This window comes from Doryrhamphus excisus, unplaced genomic scaffold (genome assembly GCF_030265055.1).
Source record: "Doryrhamphus excisus isolate RoL2022-K1 unplaced genomic scaffold, RoL_Dexc_1.0 HiC_scaffold_25, whole genome shotgun sequence".
Lineage (NCBI taxonomy): Eukaryota > Metazoa > Chordata > Actinopteri > Syngnathiformes > Syngnathidae > Doryrhamphus > Doryrhamphus excisus.
The window spans coordinates 1,794,657-1,813,402 of NW_026652243.1; the positions used below are offsets into that span (position 1 = coordinate 1,794,657).

An 18,746-nucleotide genomic window follows, 5' to 3' on the forward strand; every position below is an offset into this window, starting at 1 on the left:
TTGTCCTGGCGGGAGAAACATTTTAGCTCGTGTCGGCATGGCTACCGTGACAAAAGCCCATTTTCCTTTCCAGTAAATGTGCATCAGCTGAACACTTTGCAGACCTAATGCTGTGAACATTTGCGCGAACTCAAGGTCGGGTCCTACATCCTGTTTGTGTCTGATTGTAACATGATATGCATCAGGATTCTGTATGTCACCTCCCAACTGCACTTGTCTGGTCTTAATATGTCATTGGCTGTGTTGTCGTGATCGATGTTGATGAAATCAAGAGAACAAAGTCACCCCTTTACAAACTATTTGCCAACTCACGATGTAAACAGCAATTGTGCTGAAAACTGGGATTGAACCAGGGACCTTTAGAGATTCAATCCAACGCTCTCCCAACTGAGCAATTTCAGCTGCAAAGGGGGTTCTCTGCTTTTTCAGTCTGGGCTAAAAGTGGGGGTAGGGTGAAGCTGTGTCTGTGCCACGTACCATGTTGCTGTGTACCTGGTCCAGTGTGTTCTCATCTTGGGTTGGAATGTCCCCATGCTGGTAAAGGGTGGGGAATACAGTCCGTCGATGAGGATAAGCGGTACAGTGGAGTTCACTGGTTGAAGTCGCCAGGTACCATAAAAATGGCAATGGGCCACGAGGGTGTTCTGAATTCCCCTTTGGCCAAATTGGCTAAATGGCCGTACAAAAAGCACCATACTTGGAGCCTGTGGTCAATGTCAACAGTTGGGCTAATTCAGTTCCGTTGAGACGGTGATTATGTACCAAGTCAGTTATGTCAGTCAGGATTTGGTCAAGGTTGTTGTGTGGTTTTGGCATGGATAAGGCTATGTATCTAAATTTAGGAGGAGTCCATGGTCTGTAAACATACTGAGGTACTCCCACTGCTGTTGCGGAACTTGCGGGACCTTGCAAATTTCCCCACTGAGGGACGAATAAAGGCATATCTTATCTTCTACCATAGGGTAGGCTTTTGGCAAGAAGTAGGATTCTTAATCCTACTTCTTGCCATTCTTAATGCTTTCCCAAGTTCCAACATTTCCTTGGGAGCGAGTTTGATAACCGAGCCCACCCAGGGACTCTCAATTCACACGTGTTGGACTTTGGACTCCCTCCCTTGTATGAACATTTTTCCCCATTGGCGAACTGTTTTTTTGTGTTGGTGCCAGATGCACAGCTGGCGCTGTGGCTAAGCTGGTCAAAGTGCCTGTCTCGCACTGTATCTTCAATTTAATTATTGAGAATGGCGTTTACCCACAGTCCTGGAAGATCGCAAAGGTGCTTGGTCGAAAAGGTTTACTTAAACAAGTTATTCAGGGAAGGGGCCTACCTTCACCGCCTGAACAGGGACTTGAACCCTGGACCCTCAGATTAAAAGTCTGATGCTCTACCAACTGAGCTATCCAGGCCTTTATGGAATGAGGACAACTCACAAGGTAAAATCTTCTGGCATACTGTACTTGACCTTGCAGAGATGAGAGCTTCTTCTCTGGCTCTCAGCAAAGGCGGTCGCATCTTTCCCCTCTCCTCCCTATCCCTTATCTTCCCTGCTTTGTTGTTCCCTGTCCATCCTGTCGATGGAGTTTGACTTGATTCTTTGTCACGCAGTCTGAAATTGGCAAACTGAGAAATTCTGATTGAGTGACCAATGCAGTCTGTCTATTTTAATACATTTTGTCTCAACTCATGTTGAAAAAGGACAGAGCCATTTCCGTGAGAGCACAAGACCCCTGGATTGTACCCAAAAACACTTTGCGTTCATCAAAGAGTAAAGCTGGTGTCCTGGTTTGCAATGCCTCGATTGTTACACCAGAAGGTGCGAGTCACATCCAAAACAAAGGGCATGCTGGACGCATAGCATGCGTTAGTATGGCTTCAACTGAACAGAAGTTGGCAGCGTGTGCGTCTCTGTGGCGCAATCGGTCAGCGCGCTCGGCTGTTAACCGGGAGGCTGGTGGTTCGAGCCCACCCGGGGACGTTCTCTGGATGTCACCAGTGTCACTGTTCATTCATGTTTGCGCTCCACTCTTGCACAGCACTTGTGTGGTTCCCAATTGGCAAACTGCGTGTCAATGACTTTTCAAAAGCACATTCCAGCTTCCATGGTCTAACACATTTGATCAGAAGTTAGGTTGATCAAGTCACAGATTTCAGTTTGTTTCTGCACAGGTCTGGTGAAACACAGAAGCTCTGCTTATCTTTTGCAAAAGCGCCAGCCAGGATTATAGATTAAGAGACGACGGAATGCTTTTATGTTAAAAGGAATCAAGTCAAACCCCATCAACTGGTAAGCAGGGGCCCTTAAGAGAAGACACTGTATACTGTTGTGATTTTTTGACAGACATGTCTAGTAAACAGGAGATCCTGGGTTCAAATCCCAGCAGTGCCTTCTCTGTGTTTCAGCAGCTCCTATGCTGTTATTTAAAAGAAATGTTGTTCTTCTTCTGTTGAATAAAGACCCATCATTTCTGATGTCAAATGTAGTATACATGTCACATGTACTACAATGCTCCCTACAAAGACAATACCCTTGTGTATTTGGACATTTGCAGGTTTAATAAAACAGACCACATTAGCCAAATATCTTCTGGACAAAAGAGTGGTCAGACAGGACAAAGTTTGAGCCAGTCACCTGAACATTAGACTTTTGATCTGAGTGTCCGGGATTCAAGTCCCTGTTCAGGTGACCAGTGATAGGGTCTGAGGTCCACTTGCAAACGCCTCCTTTTTGCCCACAAAATACAAGGGCAACAGGACAATCCCTTGGTACTTTATGGAAACAATGTGAGGTGCCTGGCTTTTAACTAGAAGTGGAAAGACTTGTGTAGCCCCTCACACAAACCATGTGTCTTCCTCCCATGCACATGTTGCCAGCTGATCCTTGACATCAGCAAAAATTTGGTTCTAGGACAATGGGGTCACCTGCCCCCCATTGGTCTTTTCCAAGGAGTCACGGTGGCCGAGAGGTTAAGGCGTTGGACTCGAAATCCAATGGGGTTTCCCCGCACAGGTTGGAATCCTGTCTGTGACGCTTTGGCTGGGCATTTGTTGCCGCCATGCTGTTTACCTTGTGGTGGAGTACTGTTGGTTATGAGGGCCGGGGTGTTGTCCTTTCACGGCCCGCATTCTCTACACTGGAGGTCTAAATTTTGGGTAGAGGATAATGGGGTCCACTGTCCCCATTGATCTGCTTCTTGCAGTCTCGGTGGCCGAGATTTTTGTTGCCACTCTGCTTTGACATGCTGTTTTCTTTACCTCTCCTCTGTCTTTCAGCGGCCTTGTCGAGGGTGTTTCACAGGTGGGTGGGTGGTGTGATGTTGGATATGGGGGCCAGTGGGTTGTAGCCCTTTTGTTGTTCCTGGAGCACATAAAGAAGAGTGGCCAGTACGGGGGGTCGAACCCATGACCTTGGCGTTATGAGCACCACACGCTGACCAACTGAGCTAACCGGGATAGCGGCAGAGAGCTGCTGGAATGACAAGGCGCTACGAAACGCGTATCGGGCGAGCCTCAGCGTCTGGGTCTCATCCCGAGCGGCCAGCTCATCTTGCACTTGTTGGCTGAGGCTCGCCCGATATGCGCTGCGCAGCGCCTTGTCATTCCAGCCGCTCTCTGTCGCTATCCATTCGACTCGACAACCGGCTGCGGGAGCGCAGCGCACAGCGGAGGGCGGAGCCTCTCCGACCCACACGTCGGCTCCAAATCCCACCTCCTGGGGCTCTTCCGGCACCACTCCTCCCTCCCTGCTCCAGCAGCGGAGCGCCGTCTGATGACGTCGGGAGTGTCGTCCCCATGCAACTGGGAGCCAGTCGCCTTTCGTCAGCGGAGAGGAGTCACCGTCCACGCCTGTGGCTGTGCCTGTACTGTGGGAGTCCTACACACAATTTCCCGCTGTCCAGTTCGCCCAGCACGCCAACGCTCTTCCTCCACCAGGGATATTCGCCAGCTGCTGGCACTGCCCGCTCCAACCACACCGGCTGCGTCATCCGCTTTGGCGGGCCGACTTCAGGTGGAAGGTACGATATCCTGGGCGGGGGAAGCTTCTCCTACCACAGCATTAATTGACTCTGGGGCGGACGAGAACTTCATTGATAGCGGACTGGTCAGTTCTCTCAACATTCCTACTGTTGAGCTTGTCCCCCACAAGAATGTCCGCTCGCTAGATGAACATCACCTGGCATGCATTACGCATCAGACGTGCGCCATATCCTTGGTGCTGTCGGTTAACCACCACAAGGTCACCATTTTTTTTCTTATGCCCTCTCGCTCAGCTCTGTTAGTACTCGGCCTCCCCTGGCATCCCGTGCGTGTGTTGTGATTGTGATGTTTTGTCATTCAGCGCCACTTTGCAGCGGCACATCCACTCGACAATTTAATTTGTTCTCCGACAGTGTTGTTCTCCGACAGTGTTTCCCAATGTGGCATTGGTGGTTCAGTGGTAGAATTCTCGCTTGCCAAGCGGGAGGCCCGGGTCCGATTCCCGGCCAATGCAGTATATCTTAGCTTGTACCTTTCTTTAGAGCTCATGTTGAAAAAGTACAAAGGCTCTTCTCCTGCTAAAGGGCGGTATTCAGAATGACACCTGAAACGTAACAGACCGGACCACCCGAGAGTTAAGGTGGACAGCACTTAGTGAAACCTGACTGCAGTCATGCTGTTGTAGTCTCTGTCGCGCAATTGGTCAGCACGTTTGGCTGTTAACTGAGAGGTTGGTGGTTCGAGCCCACCCAGGGACTCTCAATTCACACATTTGTTGGACTTTGGACTCCCTCCCTTGTATGAACATTTTTCCCCATTGGCGAACTGTTTTTGTGTTGGTGCCAGATGCACTGCCGGCACTGTGGCTAAGCTGGTCAAAGTGCCTGTCTAGTAAACAGGAGATCCTGGGTTCAAATCCCAGCAGTGCCTGGGTGCTTGGTCAGTGAAACTTTGGCAGCTGATTTGTCAACCATGTACTTCTTTTTGTCACTTGCCCTTCAAGAACGAATTGACGTTGCATCCACAGCTGACATGATTGTTGTGGATCCCATTACACCAGAAGGTGCTTGAATCCAAAGAGTATGACATTGTGATGTGTTGTCATTCAGCGCCACTTTGCAGAGGCTCATCCACTTGACGGTTGAATTTTTTTTTTCTCTTACAGTGTGTCCCCACGTGGCATTGGTGGTTCAGTGGTAGAATTCTCACTTGCCAAGCGGGGGCCGCGCGCGTGTTGTTGACATTTGCTGCCAGCCAATCAGGATGCGACACAGACGTCAGACAAGCAAAGAGACTCGCCTGCCACGCGGGCATGATTACCATTACCATTACCATCTATCAGGGATGGCAACTGAATTAAGAATCAATGCCAGAAACCTGCCACAGGATTTCAGATAATGTTTTGATGCAGACTGGTCATGATGCCTCTGATTCATTCAATTAATTAATTAATTAATTAATTAAAATTAATTAAACCACTACCTGTGAGAGGTAAGGTACATCATTGCTCTAAACATTGATAGAATAGTTAGTAATGGAGTTAGTCGTGAATAACTAACAATGCTTGTGGGGATTTTTTTGGTGTTGGACATCTTTCAGATAAATAAACATGCAAACTGACCCGGGAACATCATGGCTGTTCCTGGCAAATGAACATAACAGGAGGGTTAAGATGACGACACTTCCAAAGTTCTCAGCTATGACTGAACCTCTCGCTCCTTTGTTCCCTGAGAAACCAGGTTGGGTGTGGAATTGATCAAACATCAAGAAGACCACATCAATTCAAAAAAATTAAAAAGTGATATCGTGGCAGAAAAATGCCCGGTTAGCTCAGTCGGGAGAGCATGAGACTCTTAGTCTCAGGGTCGTGGGTTCGAGCCCCACATTGGGCGGTTCAGCTCTTTTGGTGATACATCTTAAAGATTTCTTTCCTGTGGAAAATTCTGCAACATGCGGAAAACATTTCATTCGAAGTACACAAAAACAAATCCCATTCTTGTAGGACCACAAATGGTAGAGCGCTCACTTCGCATGTGAGATGAAGTGGAATCGATGCCTGCATTCTCCAAATGGTATATTATGCCTTTTTCTTGCCAAAAAAGCATTCTCAATCTCCCACATCGTACCGGATGCTTGGATTAATTGCATTCTAATGATGTTTCCTAAAAACACAGGTGGTGTCAAAACTGGTGCATTAGTATAGTCCGATGAGGATGGGATTGGAACCCATGCGTGCAGAACACAATGGATTAGCAGTCCATCACCTTAACCTCTCGGTCACCTCATCTCCTTCGTGGACATGGTCTTGTTGACTCAAAATGACACATCTTAATTAGCGTTTTGGTGTTGCAGAAATTGTGGCAGCCTTCCTGTGCAGCGGGGGGATTTAACTCAAAGGCTAGAGTTCTTGCTCTACATGCAAGAACTAGCGGGTTTGATACCCGTATTGTCGAAATGATATGTTATGGCTTTTTTTTTTGCCAACAAAAGCGTTCTTGATCTCCGACATCGTACCTTATACTTTCATTCATTGCATGCTAATAATGTTTACTAAAATAACAGGTGTGGTCAAAACTAGTGTACTCTTACATCACCACACTTCAAGTGGACAGACAATCTTGTCTTTTCAGACAATACAATTACAAAAGCAACACACACCTGCCATGACCCTGAATCGGCCGGGGTTGTTGCGGCCACAACACAGAGTAGGAACCACTATACAATTACGGCTGTGAGCTATGCTTTTCTGGGCAAGAACCATAAACTCAGACTTGGAGGTGCAGATTGCTCATTCCAGCTGGTTCTTTTTCGTCTGCGAGCAAAGCTTGAATTTCATGTGGGTGTTGTCCTGGCGGGAGAAACATTTTAGCTCGTGTCGGCATGGCTACCGTGACAAAAGCCCATTTTCCTTTCCAGTAAATGTGCATCAGCTGAACACTTTGCAGACCTAATGCTGTGAACATTTGCGCGAACTCAAGGTCGGGTCCTACATCCTGTTTGTGTCTGATTGTAACATGATATGCATCAGGATTCTGTATGTCACCTCCCAACTGCACTTGTCTGGTCTTAATATGTCATTGGCTGTGTTGTCGTGATCGATGTTGATGAAATCAAGAGAACAAAGTCACCCCTTTACAAACTATTTGCCAACTCACGATGTAAACAGCAATTGTGCTGAAAACTGGGATTGAACCAGGGACCTTTAGAGATTCAATCCAACGCTCTCCCAACTGAGCAATTTCAGCTGCAAAGGGGGTTCTCTGCTTTTTCAGTCTGGGCTAAAAGTGGGGGTAGGGTGAAGCTGTGTCTGTGCCACGTACCATGTTGCTGTGTACCTGGTCCAGTGTGTTCTCATCTTGGGTTGGAATGTCCCCATGCTGGTAAAGGGTGGGGAATACAGTCCGTCGATGAGGATAAGCGGTACAGTGGAGTTCACTGGTTGAAGTCGCCAGGTACCATAAAAATGGCAATGGGCCACGAGGGTGTTCTGAATTCCCCTTTGGCCAAATTGGCTAAATGGCCGTACAAAAAGCACCATACTTGGAGCCTGTGGTCAATGTCAACAGTTGGGCTAATTCAGTTCCGTTGAGACGGTGATTATGTACCAAGTCAGTTATGTCAGTCAGGATTTGGTCAAGGTTGTTGTGTGGTTTTGGCATGGATAAGGCTATGTATCTAAATTTAGGAGGAGTCCATGGTCTGTAAACATACTGAGGTACTCCCACTGCTGTTGCGGAACTTGCGGGACCTTGCAAATTTCCCCACTGAGGGACGAATAAAGGCATATCTTATCTTCTACCATAGGGTAGGCTTTTGGCAAGAAGTAGGATTCTTAATCCTACTTCTTGCCATTCTTAATGCTTTCCCAAGTTCCAACATTTCCTTGGGAGCGAGTTTGATAACCGAGCCCACCCAGGGACTCTCAATTCACACGTGTTGGACTTTGGACTCCCTCCCTTGTATGAACATTTTTCCCCATTGGCGAACTGTTTTTTTGTGTTGGTGCCAGATGCACAGCTGGCGCTGTGGCTAAGCTGGTCAAAGTGCCTGTCTCGCACTGTATCTTCAATTTAATTATTGAGAATGGCGTTTACCCACAGTCCTGGAAGATCGCAAAGGTGCTTGGTCGAAAAGGTTTACTTAAACAAGTTATTCAGGGAAGGGGCCTACCTTCACCGCCTGAACAGGGACTTGAACCCTGGACCCTCAGATTAAAAGTCTGATGCTCTACCAACTGAGCTATCCAGGCCTTTATGGAATGAGGACAACTCACAAGGTAAAATCTTCTGGCATACTGTACTTGACCTTGCAGAGATGAGAGCTTCTTCTCTGGCTCTCAGCAAAGGCGGTCGCATCTTTCCCCTCTCCTCCCTATCCCTTATCTTCCCTGCTTTGTTGTTCCCTGTCCATCCTGTCGATGGAGTTTGACTTGATTCTTTGTCACGCAGTCTGAAATTGGCAAACTGAGAAATTCTGATTGAGTGACCAATGCAGTCTGTCTATTTTAATACATTTTGTCTCAACTCATGTTGAAAAAGGACAGAGCCATTTCCGTGAGAGCACAAGACCCCTGGATTGTACCCAAAAACACTTTGCGTTCATCAAAGAGTAAAGCTGGTGTCCTGGTTTGCAATGCCTCGATTGTTACACCAGAAGGTGCGAGTCACATCCAAAACAAAGGGCATGCTGGACGCATAGCATGCGTTAGTATGGCTTCAACTGAACAGAAGTTGGCAGCGTGTGCGTCTCTGTGGCGCAATCGGTCAGCGCGCTCGGCTGTTAACCGGGAGGCTGGTGGTTCGAGCCCACCCGGGGACGTTCTCTGGATGTCACCAGTGTCACTGTTCATTCATGTTTGCGCTCCACTCTTGCACAGCACTTGTGTGGTTCCCAATTGGCAAACTGCGTGTCAATGACTTTTCAAAAGCACATTCCAGCTTCCATGGTCTAACACATTTGATCAGAAGTTAGGTTGATCAAGTCACAGATTTCAGTTTGTTTCTGCACAGGTCTGGTGAAACACAGAAGCTCTGCTTATCTTTTGCAAAAGCGCCAGCCAGGATTATAGATTAAGAGACGACGGAATGCTTTTATGTTAAAAGGAATCAAGTCAAACCCCATCAACTGGTAAGCAGGGGCCCTTAAGAGAAGACACTGTATACTGTTGTGATTTTTTGACAGACATGTCTAGTAAACAGGAGATCCTGGGTTCAAATCCCAGCAGTGCCTTCTCTGTGTTTCAGCAGCTCCTATGCTGTTATTTAAAAGAAATGTTGTTCTTCTTCTGTTGAATAAAGACCCATCATTTCTGATGTCATATGTAGTATACATGTCACATGTACTACAATGCTCCCTACAAAGACAATACCCTTGTGTATTTGGACATTTGCAGGTTTAATAAAACAGACCACATTAGCCAAATATCTTCTGGACAAAAGAGTGGTCAGACAGGACAAAGTTTGAGCCAGTCACCTGAACATTAGACTTTTGATCTGAGTGTCCGGGATTCAAGTCCCTGTTCAGGTGACCAGTGATAGGGTCTGAGGTCCACTTGCAAACGCCTCCTTTTTGCCCACAAAATACAAGGGCAACAGGACAATCCCTTGGTACTGTATGGAAACAATGTGAGGTGCCTGGCTTTTAACTAGAAGTGGAAAGACTTGTGTAGCCCCTCACACAAACCATGTGTCTTCCTCCCATGCACATGTTGCCAGCTGATCCTTGACATCAGCAAAAATTTGGTTCTAGGACAATGGGGTCACCTGCCCCCCATTGGTCTTTTCCAAGGAGTCTCGGTGGCCGAGAGGTTAAGGCGTTGGACTCGAAATCCAATGGGGTTTCCCCGCACAGGTTGGAATCCTGTCTGTGACGCTTTGGCTGGGCATTTGTTGCCGCCATGCTGTTTACCTTGTGGTGGAGTACTGTTGGTTATGAGGGCCGGGGTGTTGTCCTTTCACGGCCCGCATTCTCTACACTGGAGGTCTAAATTTTGGGTAGAGGATAATGGGGTCCACTGTCCCCATTGATCTGCTTCTTGCAGTCTCGGTGGCCGAGAGGTTCGTTGCCACTCTGCTTTGACATGCTGTTTTCTTTACCTCTCCTCGGTCTTTCAGCGGCCTTGTCGAGGGTGTTTCACAGGTGGGTGGGTGGTGTGATGTTGGATATGGGGGCCAGTGGGTTGTAGCCCTTTTGTTGTTCCTGGAGCACATAAAGAAGAGTGGCCAGTACGGGGGGTCGAACCCATGACCTTGGCGTTATGAGCACCACACGCTGACCAACTGAGCTAACCGGGATAGCGGCAGAGAGCTGCTGGAATGACAAGGCGCTACGAAACGCGTATCGGGCGAGCCTCAGCGTCTGGGTCTCATCCCGAGCGGCCAGCTCATCTTGCACTTGTTGGCTGAGGCTCGCCCGATATGCGCTCCGCAGCGCCTTGTCATTCTAGCCGCTCTCTGTCGCTATCCATTCGACTCGACAACCGGCTGCGGGAGCGCAGCGCACAGCGGAGGGCGGAGCCTCTCCGACCCACACGTCGGCTCCAAATCCCACCTCCTGGGGCTCTTCCGGCACCACTCCTCCCTCCCTGCTCCAGCAGCGGAGCGCCGTCTGATGACGTCGGGAGTGTCGTCCCCATGCAACTGGGAGCCAGTCGCCTTTCGTCAGCGGAGAGGAGTCACCGTCCACGCGTGTGGCTGTGCCTGTACTGTGGGAGTCCTACACACAATTTCCCGCTGTCCAGTTCGCCCAGCACGCCAACGCTCTTCCTCCACCAGGGATATTCCCCAGCTGCTGGCACTGCCCGCTCCAACCACACCGGCTGCGTCATCCGCTTTGGCGGGCCGACTTCAGGTGGAAGGTACGATATCCTGGGCGGGGGAAGCTTCTCCTACCACAGCATTAATTGACTCTGGGGCGGACGAGAACTTCATTGATAGCGGACTGGTCAGTTCTCTCAACATTCCTACTGTTGAGCTTGTCCCCCACAAGAATGTCCGCTCGCTAGATGAACATCACCTGGCATGCATTACGCATCAAACGTGCGCCATATCCTTGGTGCTGCCGGGTAACCACCACAAGGTCACAAATTTTTTTCTTATGCCCTCTCGCTCAGCTCTGTTAGTACTCGGCCTCCCCTGGCATCCCGTGCGTGTGTTGTGATTGTGATGTTTTGTCATTCAGCGCCACTTTGCAGGGTCACATCCACTCAACAATTTAATTTGTTCTCCAACAGTGTTTCCCAACGTGGCATTGGTGGTTCAGTGGTAGAATTCTCACTTGTCAAGCGGGAGGCCCGGGTCCGGTTCCCGGCCAATGCAGTATATCTCAGCTTGTACCTTTCTTTAGAGCTCATGTTGAAAAAGTACAAAGGCTCTTTTCCTGCGAAAGGGCAGTATTCAGAATGACACCTGAAACGTAACAGACCGGACCACCCGAGAGTTAAGGTGGACAGCACTTTGTGAAACCTTACTGCAGTCATGCTGTTGTACTCCCTGTCGCGCAATTGGTCAGCACGTTTGGCTGTTAACTGAGAGGTTGGTGGTTCGAGCCCACCCAGGGACTCTCAATTCACACACGTGTTGGACTTTGGACTCCCTCCCTTGTATGAACATTTTTCCCCATTGGCGAACTGTTTTTGTGTTGGTACCAGATGAACTGCTGGCACTGTGGCTAAGCTGGTCAAAGTGCCTGTCTAGTAAACAGGAGATCGTGGGTTCAAATTCCAGCAGTGCCTGGGTGCTTGGTCAGTGAAACTTTGGCAGCTGATTTGTGAACCATGTACTTCTTTTTGTCACTTGCCCTTCAAAAACGAATTGACGTTGCATCCACAGCTGACGTGATTGTTGTGGATCCCATTACGCCAGAAGGTGCTTGAATCCAAAGAGTATGACATTGTGATGTTTTGTCATTCAGCGCCACTTTGCAGAGGCTCATCCACTTGACAGTTGAATTTTGTTCTCTTACAGTGTGTCCCCACGTGACATTGGTGGTTCAGTGGTAGAATTCTCATTTGCCAAGCGAGGGCCGCGCTTGTGTTGTTGACATTTGCTGCCAGCCAATCAGGATGCGAGACAGATGTCAGACAAGCAGAGAGACTTTGGAGAAATGAAGTCAGGTGTCCGAATCCCGTCTAAGCATCAGTCAAGTCACCATTTTCTTCTCCACAATATATATTTTTTGAGATTGAGATGATTACAAACTATTCCTATCAAGGCTTATATTGATACCAGTGCTTGAATTAAAACACAAAATCAATGCAATGTAACAAAGAATATTTATTTATCAGGTTGCCATGCCACACTCAAAAACACTCTCAGAAATAAAAAATGAATACTAATCACAAGCTATGAATAATAAAAAAAAATGTTCATTTATTTGGCTGCCGTTGTTTCTCCTTTTCATAAAAAGGAGAGGCCTGGAACCCCCTCCAGCTCATCTCTCTTTCCATCCCGTGCTCTCTATAGATAGAGAAGACTTTGGCAGGGCAGTAGATGTACTTCCCTGCTTGCCCTGGAAAGCCAGTGTGGATGTGGGGGCTGTTCGGACCCTGCTTTAGCTGCATCCTGCAGAACCGGCACTTTCGGACAGGGGGGGAGGAGATTCCTCCCCCTTCCTCTTCTTCTGCTGTTTTTCCCTCCACCCTCTTTCTTGTATCATCGAGCTCTCGCTGGAAGAAGTCTGTTTGACTGAACTTTTGTTTGACTGGGTTTGTCAGACCTTCTGCACCATATTTTTGGAAAACTTTTGTGGGGCAATAAAAGTATCTGACAGGGCCCCGCTGATAAAAGTCATGTATTGATGTCCCATCCCCTTGATATTTTGATTTTGGTTGACAACAGCACAGACATGTTTTTGTTTGAGTTTTTTTGACACGGGAGGTGGTTGCTCCTGCTCCAATGGGGTATGAGCAGGTGGTGGTGGTGGTGATGGTGGAATGACCATAGCTGCAGGCAGTGTCACGACAGGCACAGCAGAGGTAGTGCTTAGCAACTGCCAAAGCTGCTGTGTATGTTGCAGCTTCTCTGGGCTGGTATTTAGTGAAGATGATGTATTGAGAAATTTACTGTTGTCTTTCATGTATTTGGAAATATGCAATTTTGATGTTGGATGCAGCATGCTGTTGGGGTCTTTGCTGGACTTGTGGACAAGAGTGCCATACTCCCGAACCACAAGCTTGATCATGTCCTCGTGCCCGCTGTGTTTATTAAGGAGCTCGTCAATTGCCAACTTCTTTGGAGACGGCCAGCACTTGTGGTCCAACACAAATACTCTCCCTCCAGTCTTCACTGGTCCAGTGCGGGCAGCAGTCGGAGAACATTGGATGGGTAATCTTCTTGTGGGCTCTAGGCAAAGAAAACCAAGAGATACACATTTGTTATTTGATTCAAACAAGATGCAACACTATTAGAACAAGGGGACACATGATTAGGTTTTTACCTGGCTGTGGCTGAAGCTCAGTAACAGAAGCTTTATTGTCCAAGTCAGATGCTGGGATAGGGGCCACACGACTAGACGTAGTCACAGTAGCAGTTTGAAGAGGGTGAACAAAGCTGAAAAGCCTGGTGGGAGGTGTGGAGGAAGGCTGCACTGGGTCTGCTCCCTGATCAGGCAGGATGCCTGGAGAAGGAGCACTTGTGGCGTGGCCGGGGTCCTTCTTGGTTATATGTTTGTCCCAGTCTAAAGGGACCGGACAACATTCTGGCTCCCTGTACTCCAGGCCAAACCTCTCCCCGGTGTCTTCAGCTGCCAGACGAAGAGCAGGGTACTTTTCTTCGCCAAAGACCCGTCTGGAAACAGCATTCAGGGAGCATATCAGTGCAGGGTTGAAAACAGGCGGGAGAGAAACGCCTGGCAGTTTCAGGTCCAGCAGACGCTGATAGTTCCAGCGACACACTCCTGTCATGGCCTGGGCCTGGAACAGCTCTGGGGAGAACTGCGTGCCGGTCACCCATTTGGCCTGGTGAAAGTGGTAGCCCTCCTGCTGCGACGTGCCTCTGATGGAGATCCAGACGGGGACTGCTGCACGCTCACCTGGCACGTGGTTTAACTGTATCGTTCCTCCACGGCGGTACAGTATGCCCCCTTCCACCTCAGGATCACTGAGGCAACCGCGCAGAATGTGGACTCGTTGGATCCTCCATCTCTTTAGCATGGAGGGCTTATAAAGAGGGATGCCATTCGGATCTTTGGTCAGGTGAAAGTGCTTCAACACCCCTTCCACTCTCTGAATAAGCGTCCCGGGTGGAGGAATCTTTATCCTGCAGTGCTCACGAATATGCTGCTTGGTGGGATTTGCAGGCTGGATGCCACAGAAGACGTATGCATCCTGGAGCCTCTGCAGGTCTTCCTGGTCCACCACAGAGAAGGCAGCCGACAGGAACTGTGCGAAGGTGCCGTATAACGGGTGATATTCTGAGGCACACAGATGTGGCCTCAGTAACAATTGTGTCAGTTGTTTGCCATGCATCCCAGTTGAGGTGTTTCTCCGCAGGAGACTCTGCAACCCTGAACGGTGCGCAGCAATCTCTGAGAAACACAAATAACATATGAAATAATGACACTTAATAGAGTTAATTTCTACCTGAAGTTCAGGATGGATGTGGTGGGTGGGTGTAGCAGAAGCGGCCACAGCGCCACTCATGGACAAAAGTATATTACATTCATAGTGGCCTTTCTCTCTCATTGGAAATGAATAGGGAAAATTTAGCTCGTTTCAGCTGAACTATCCCCGCCAGCCGCGCGGGAGACCGGGGTTCGATTCCCCGACGGGGAGTTCCTCTTTTGTATGTCACAATGTCAACAAACAAACCCTTCTCATTAGAACAAAACCTCTCTTAATCTTGTTCTCAAGGTGTTCAGGTGTCTTGTACAATCTGACAGTCTTTTGCTGCCAAATCATTCCAGTCGTGGATAATGGAGCTGACCAGGAAAATGCCAGCTGTGGGATTTCAACCAGTGCCTCCTGAGCGTAAGGAACCTTAATCTGGTCAGTTGACAGCTCAGCCCCTCTCTTCACCCGCCTGATCAGAACATGCGGACGCAGGTCTGACGACACGACTGCAAAGTCGATCATAGACCTGCAGCCAAGGGTGTCCTGGTGCCAAGTGCACTTATGGACATCCCTATGTTCGAACATGGTGTTAGTTATGGACAAACTGTGGTTCGCACAGAAGTCCAATAACATCACACTGCCCGGGTTCAGATCAGGGAGGCCGTTTCTCCCAATCACGCCCCTCCAGGTCACACTGTCATTGCCCACATGGACGTTGAAGTCTCCCAGTAGAACGACGGAGTCACCAGGACTCCAAAAAGACCGGGTACTCCGCACTGCCGTTTGGCACGTACGCACAAATGACAGTTAGGACCTTTTCCCCAGCCCGAAGGCGTAGAGAAATTACCCTCAGTGAAATGATATCAACGCTAATGTAATCTGACAGGATGTACTTCAGGGCCCGGCGCTGTCTGTACCCTTGCAGGTTCCGTGGTGTAATGGTTAGCACCCTAGACTTTGAATCCAGTGGTCTAAGTTCAAGTCTTGGTGGAACCAAGGGATTGTCCTGTTGCCCTTGTATTTTGAGGGCAAAAAGGAGACGTTTGCACCGTGTGCCACCGCACCACCACCAGAGGTCAGCCCTGAGTATCGGCCGGAAGAAGGCATCCATCTGTAAGGTAGAATTACACCAAGAGATATTAATGCCGGGTTGTACCAATCGGGAACCTGTGGAAACGGTAATGCACATAAATTTACCTTTCGCCAGTGTGCTGCCGAATATGGGCTTACCTTTGACCTCTGTAACCTCGGGGTGCGCTATGGCGAATGGCCGACAATTAGCCGAGGCTGCTTCTGGAGCAGTGGATGTATTCATCAGGGACACTCGGCGGAAATCACAGCGGGAACTATTTGCAATAAGGGGCCCACTCCCAGGCGCGCTAAACAATTTGTTTTCCTTGTTTTAGCTTGTTCCACCATCAAAAGCCAATTGTTAAACTGTCCCGAAATACCTGTCAAGAGCACAAACAAGGTGTCCACCAGGTACCCACTTATCGCCCTCAGACCCCAGCGTACCGATTGAGTCTGCTTCGGGGTACATAAAATTAAAAAAAACATAAAATATTGCAATGGTGTCCAGTGGCCGGTAAGCTCAGTTGGTCAGAGCGTGGTGCTAATAACGCCAAGGTCACAGGTTCAACCCCCGTACTAGCCACTCTTCTTTATGTGCTCCAGGAACAACAAAAGCCCAGGGCGGCAACTTACCGGCCCCCATAACCGACATCACACCACCCACCCTCGACAAGGCCGGGGAAAGGTAAAGAAAACAGCATGTCAAAGCAGAGCGGGAAAAAACCTCTTGGTCACCAAGACTCAAGGAGCAGATCAATGGGGGCAGTGGACCCCATTGTCCTCTTCAGACCACGAGTGCAGAGAATGCGGACCGTGAAGAAACGACAAAAGCCCCCGTTGACAACAACTAACAGTACACCACCACAAGGAAAACAGCATGGCGGCGACAAAAGCCCAAAACCCCCCAGGCCCCATAACCAACAGCGCACAACCCAGTCAACTGCGAAACACCCCCATCAAGGCTGCCAACCGACCGGGGAAAGGTACAGAAAACAGCATGGCAAAGCAGAGCAGCGGCAAACCTCTCGCCCACCGTGACTGCATGATCAATGGGGGCAGATGACCCCGTTGTCCGAGAAGCAAAAATTCGACCACGAGCACAGAGAATGCGGTCTGTTAAGGATGAGTTAGTTGATTTGAGCTGGAAACATTTGATGCAAAGGTGTCCTGTTGTTGGTTAGCTCAGTTGGTCAGAGCGTGGTGCTAATAACGCCAAGGTCACGGGTTCAACCCCCATACTGACCATCCATCTTTATGTGCTCCAGGAACAACAAAACCCCACGGCGACAACCCGCTGGTCTCCATAACCAACATCACCCCACCCACCGGTGAAACACCCTCGACAAGACTGCCGAAAGACCGGGGAAAGGTAAAGAAAACAGCACGTCAAAGCAGAGCGGCAACAAACCTCTTGGTCACCAAGACTGCAAGGAGCAGATCAAAGGTGGCAGTGGACCCTATTATCCTCTACCCAAAATTTTACATCACGAGTGCAGAGAATGCGGACCGTGAAGGAACAAAAAAGCCCTCGTCCACAACACCCCGCCCCTCATAACCCCCCCAGTGCCCATAACCAACAGCGCACAACCCAGTCAACTGCGAAAACACCCGCATCATGGCCGCCAACTGACCGGGGAAAGGTAAGTATTTGCCCAAGCAGGGGCTTGTTGGTCTAGTGGTATGATTCTTGCTTAGGGTGCAAGAGGTCCCGAGTTCAATTCTCGGACAAGCCCTCCCTCCCCCGAACTACCTTTCAACACAATTCCCAGAACACCACCATCAGTGAAGTTATATCAACGCTAATGTAACCTGACAGGATGTACTTCAGGGCCCGGCGCTGTCTGTACCCTTGCAGGTTCCGTGGTGTAATGGTTAGCACCCCGGACTTTGAATCCAGTGGTCTAAGTTCAAGTCTTGGTGGAACCAAGGGATTGTCCTGTTGCCCTTGTATTTTGAGGGCAAAAAGGAGACGTTTGCACCATGTGCCACCGCACCACCACCAGAGGTCAGCCCTGAGTATCGGCCGGAAGAAGGCATCCATCTGTAAGGTAGAATTACACCAAGAGATATTAATGCCGGGTTGTACCAATCGGGAACCTGTGGAAACGGTAATGCACATAAATTTACCTTTCGCCAGTGTGCTGCTGAATATGGGCTTACCTTTGACCTCTGTAACCTCGGGGTGCGCTATGGCGAATGGCCGACAATTAGCCGAGGCTGCTTCTGGAGCAGTGGATGTATTCATCAGGGACACTCGGCGGAAATCACAGCGGGAACTATTTGCAATAAGGGGCCCACTCCCAGGCGCGCTAAACAATTTGTTTTCCTTGTTTTAGCTTGTTCCACCATCAAAAGCCAATTGTTAAACTGTCCCGAAATACCTGTCAAGAGCACAAACAAGGTGTCCACCAGGTACCCACTTATCGCCCTCAGACCCCAGCGTACCGATTGAGTCTGCTTCGGGGTACATAAAATTAAAAAAAACATAAAATATTGCAATGGTGTCCAGTGGCCGGTAAGCTCAGTTGGTCAGAGCGTGGTGCTAATAACGCCAAGGTCACGGGTTCAACCCCCGTACTAGCCACTCTTCCTTATGTGCTCCAGGAACAACAAAAGCCCAGGGCGGCAACTTACCGGCCCCCATAACCGACATCACACCACCCACCCTCGACAAGGCCGGGGAAAGGTAAAGAAAACAGCATGTCAAAGCAGAGCGGCAAAAAACCTCTTGGTCACCAAGACTCAAGGAGCAGATCAATGGGGGCAGTGGACCCCATTGTCCTCTTCAGACCACGAGTGCAGAGAATGCGGACCGTGAAGAAACGACAAAAGCCCCCGTTGACAACAACTAACAGTACACCACCACAAGGAAAACAGCATGGCGGTGACAAAAGCCCAAAACTCCCCAGGCCCCATAACCAACAGCGCACAACCCAGTCAACTGCGAAACACCCCCATCAAGGCTGCCAACCGACCGGGGAAAGGTACAGAAAACAGCATGGCAAAGCAGAGCAGCGGCAAACCTCTCGCCCACCGTGACTGCATGATCAATGGGGGCAGATGACCCCGTTGTCCGAGAAGCAAAAATTCGACCACGAGCACAGAGAATGCGGTCTGTTAAGGATGAGTTAGTTGATTTGAGCTGGAAACA

General features: G+C 49.2%; 13 non-coding genes across 13 annotated transcripts; 10 read left to right on the plus strand and 3 right to left on the minus strand.

Moving 5' to 3' along the window:
• Positions 1–1,333: 1,333 nt before the first annotated feature.
• On the minus strand, positions 1,334–1,406 carry trnak-uuu (transfer RNA lysine (anticodon UUU)). Its single transcript has one exon. It is a non-coding gene; the product is annotated as a tRNA-Lys (tRNA).
• Positions 1,407–1,901: 495 nt separating this feature from the next.
• Positions 1,902–1,975, plus strand: trnan-guu (transfer RNA asparagine (anticodon GUU)). The gene has a single exon. It is a non-coding gene; the product is annotated as a tRNA-Asn (tRNA).
• A 971-nt stretch (positions 1,976–2,946) lies between these two features.
• On the plus strand, positions 2,947–3,028 carry trnas-cga (transfer RNA serine (anticodon CGA)). The gene has a single exon. It is a non-coding gene; the product is annotated as a tRNA-Ser (tRNA).
• Positions 3,029–4,418: 1,390 nt separating this feature from the next.
• Positions 4,419–4,489, plus strand: trnag-gcc (transfer RNA glycine (anticodon GCC)). Its single transcript has one exon. It is a non-coding gene; the product is annotated as a tRNA-Gly (tRNA).
• Positions 4,490–4,831: 342 nt separating this feature from the next.
• trnat-agu (transfer RNA threonine (anticodon AGU)) lies at positions 4,832–4,905 on the plus strand. Its single transcript has one exon. It is a non-coding gene; the product is annotated as a tRNA-Thr (tRNA).
• A 1,275-nt stretch (positions 4,906–6,180) lies between these two features.
• trnas-gcu (transfer RNA serine (anticodon GCU)) lies at positions 6,181–6,262 on the minus strand. The gene has a single exon. It is a non-coding gene; the product is annotated as a tRNA-Ser (tRNA).
• Positions 6,263–8,151: 1,889 nt separating this feature from the next.
• trnak-uuu (transfer RNA lysine (anticodon UUU)) lies at positions 8,152–8,224 on the minus strand. The gene has a single exon. It is a non-coding gene; the product is annotated as a tRNA-Lys (tRNA).
• A 495-nt stretch (positions 8,225–8,719) lies between these two features.
• Positions 8,720–8,793, plus strand: trnan-guu (transfer RNA asparagine (anticodon GUU)). The gene has a single exon. It is a non-coding gene; the product is annotated as a tRNA-Asn (tRNA).
• Positions 8,794–9,764: 971 nt separating this feature from the next.
• trnas-cga (transfer RNA serine (anticodon CGA)) lies at positions 9,765–9,846 on the plus strand. The gene has a single exon. It is a non-coding gene; the product is annotated as a tRNA-Ser (tRNA).
• Positions 9,847–11,220: 1,374 nt separating this feature from the next.
• Positions 11,221–11,291, plus strand: trnad-guc (transfer RNA aspartic acid (anticodon GUC)). Its single transcript has one exon. It is a non-coding gene; the product is annotated as a tRNA-Asp (tRNA).
• Positions 11,292–15,448: 4,157 nt separating this feature from the next.
• trnaq-uug (transfer RNA glutamine (anticodon UUG)) lies at positions 15,449–15,520 on the plus strand. The gene has a single exon. It is a non-coding gene; the product is annotated as a tRNA-Gln (tRNA).
• A 1,736-nt stretch (positions 15,521–17,256) lies between these two features.
• On the plus strand, positions 17,257–17,328 carry trnap-agg (transfer RNA proline (anticodon AGG)). Its single transcript has one exon. It is a non-coding gene; the product is annotated as a tRNA-Pro (tRNA).
• A 121-nt stretch (positions 17,329–17,449) lies between these two features.
• On the plus strand, positions 17,450–17,521 carry trnaq-uug (transfer RNA glutamine (anticodon UUG)). The gene has a single exon. It is a non-coding gene; the product is annotated as a tRNA-Gln (tRNA).
• The last annotated feature ends 1,225 nt before the right edge of the window (positions 17,522–18,746 follow it).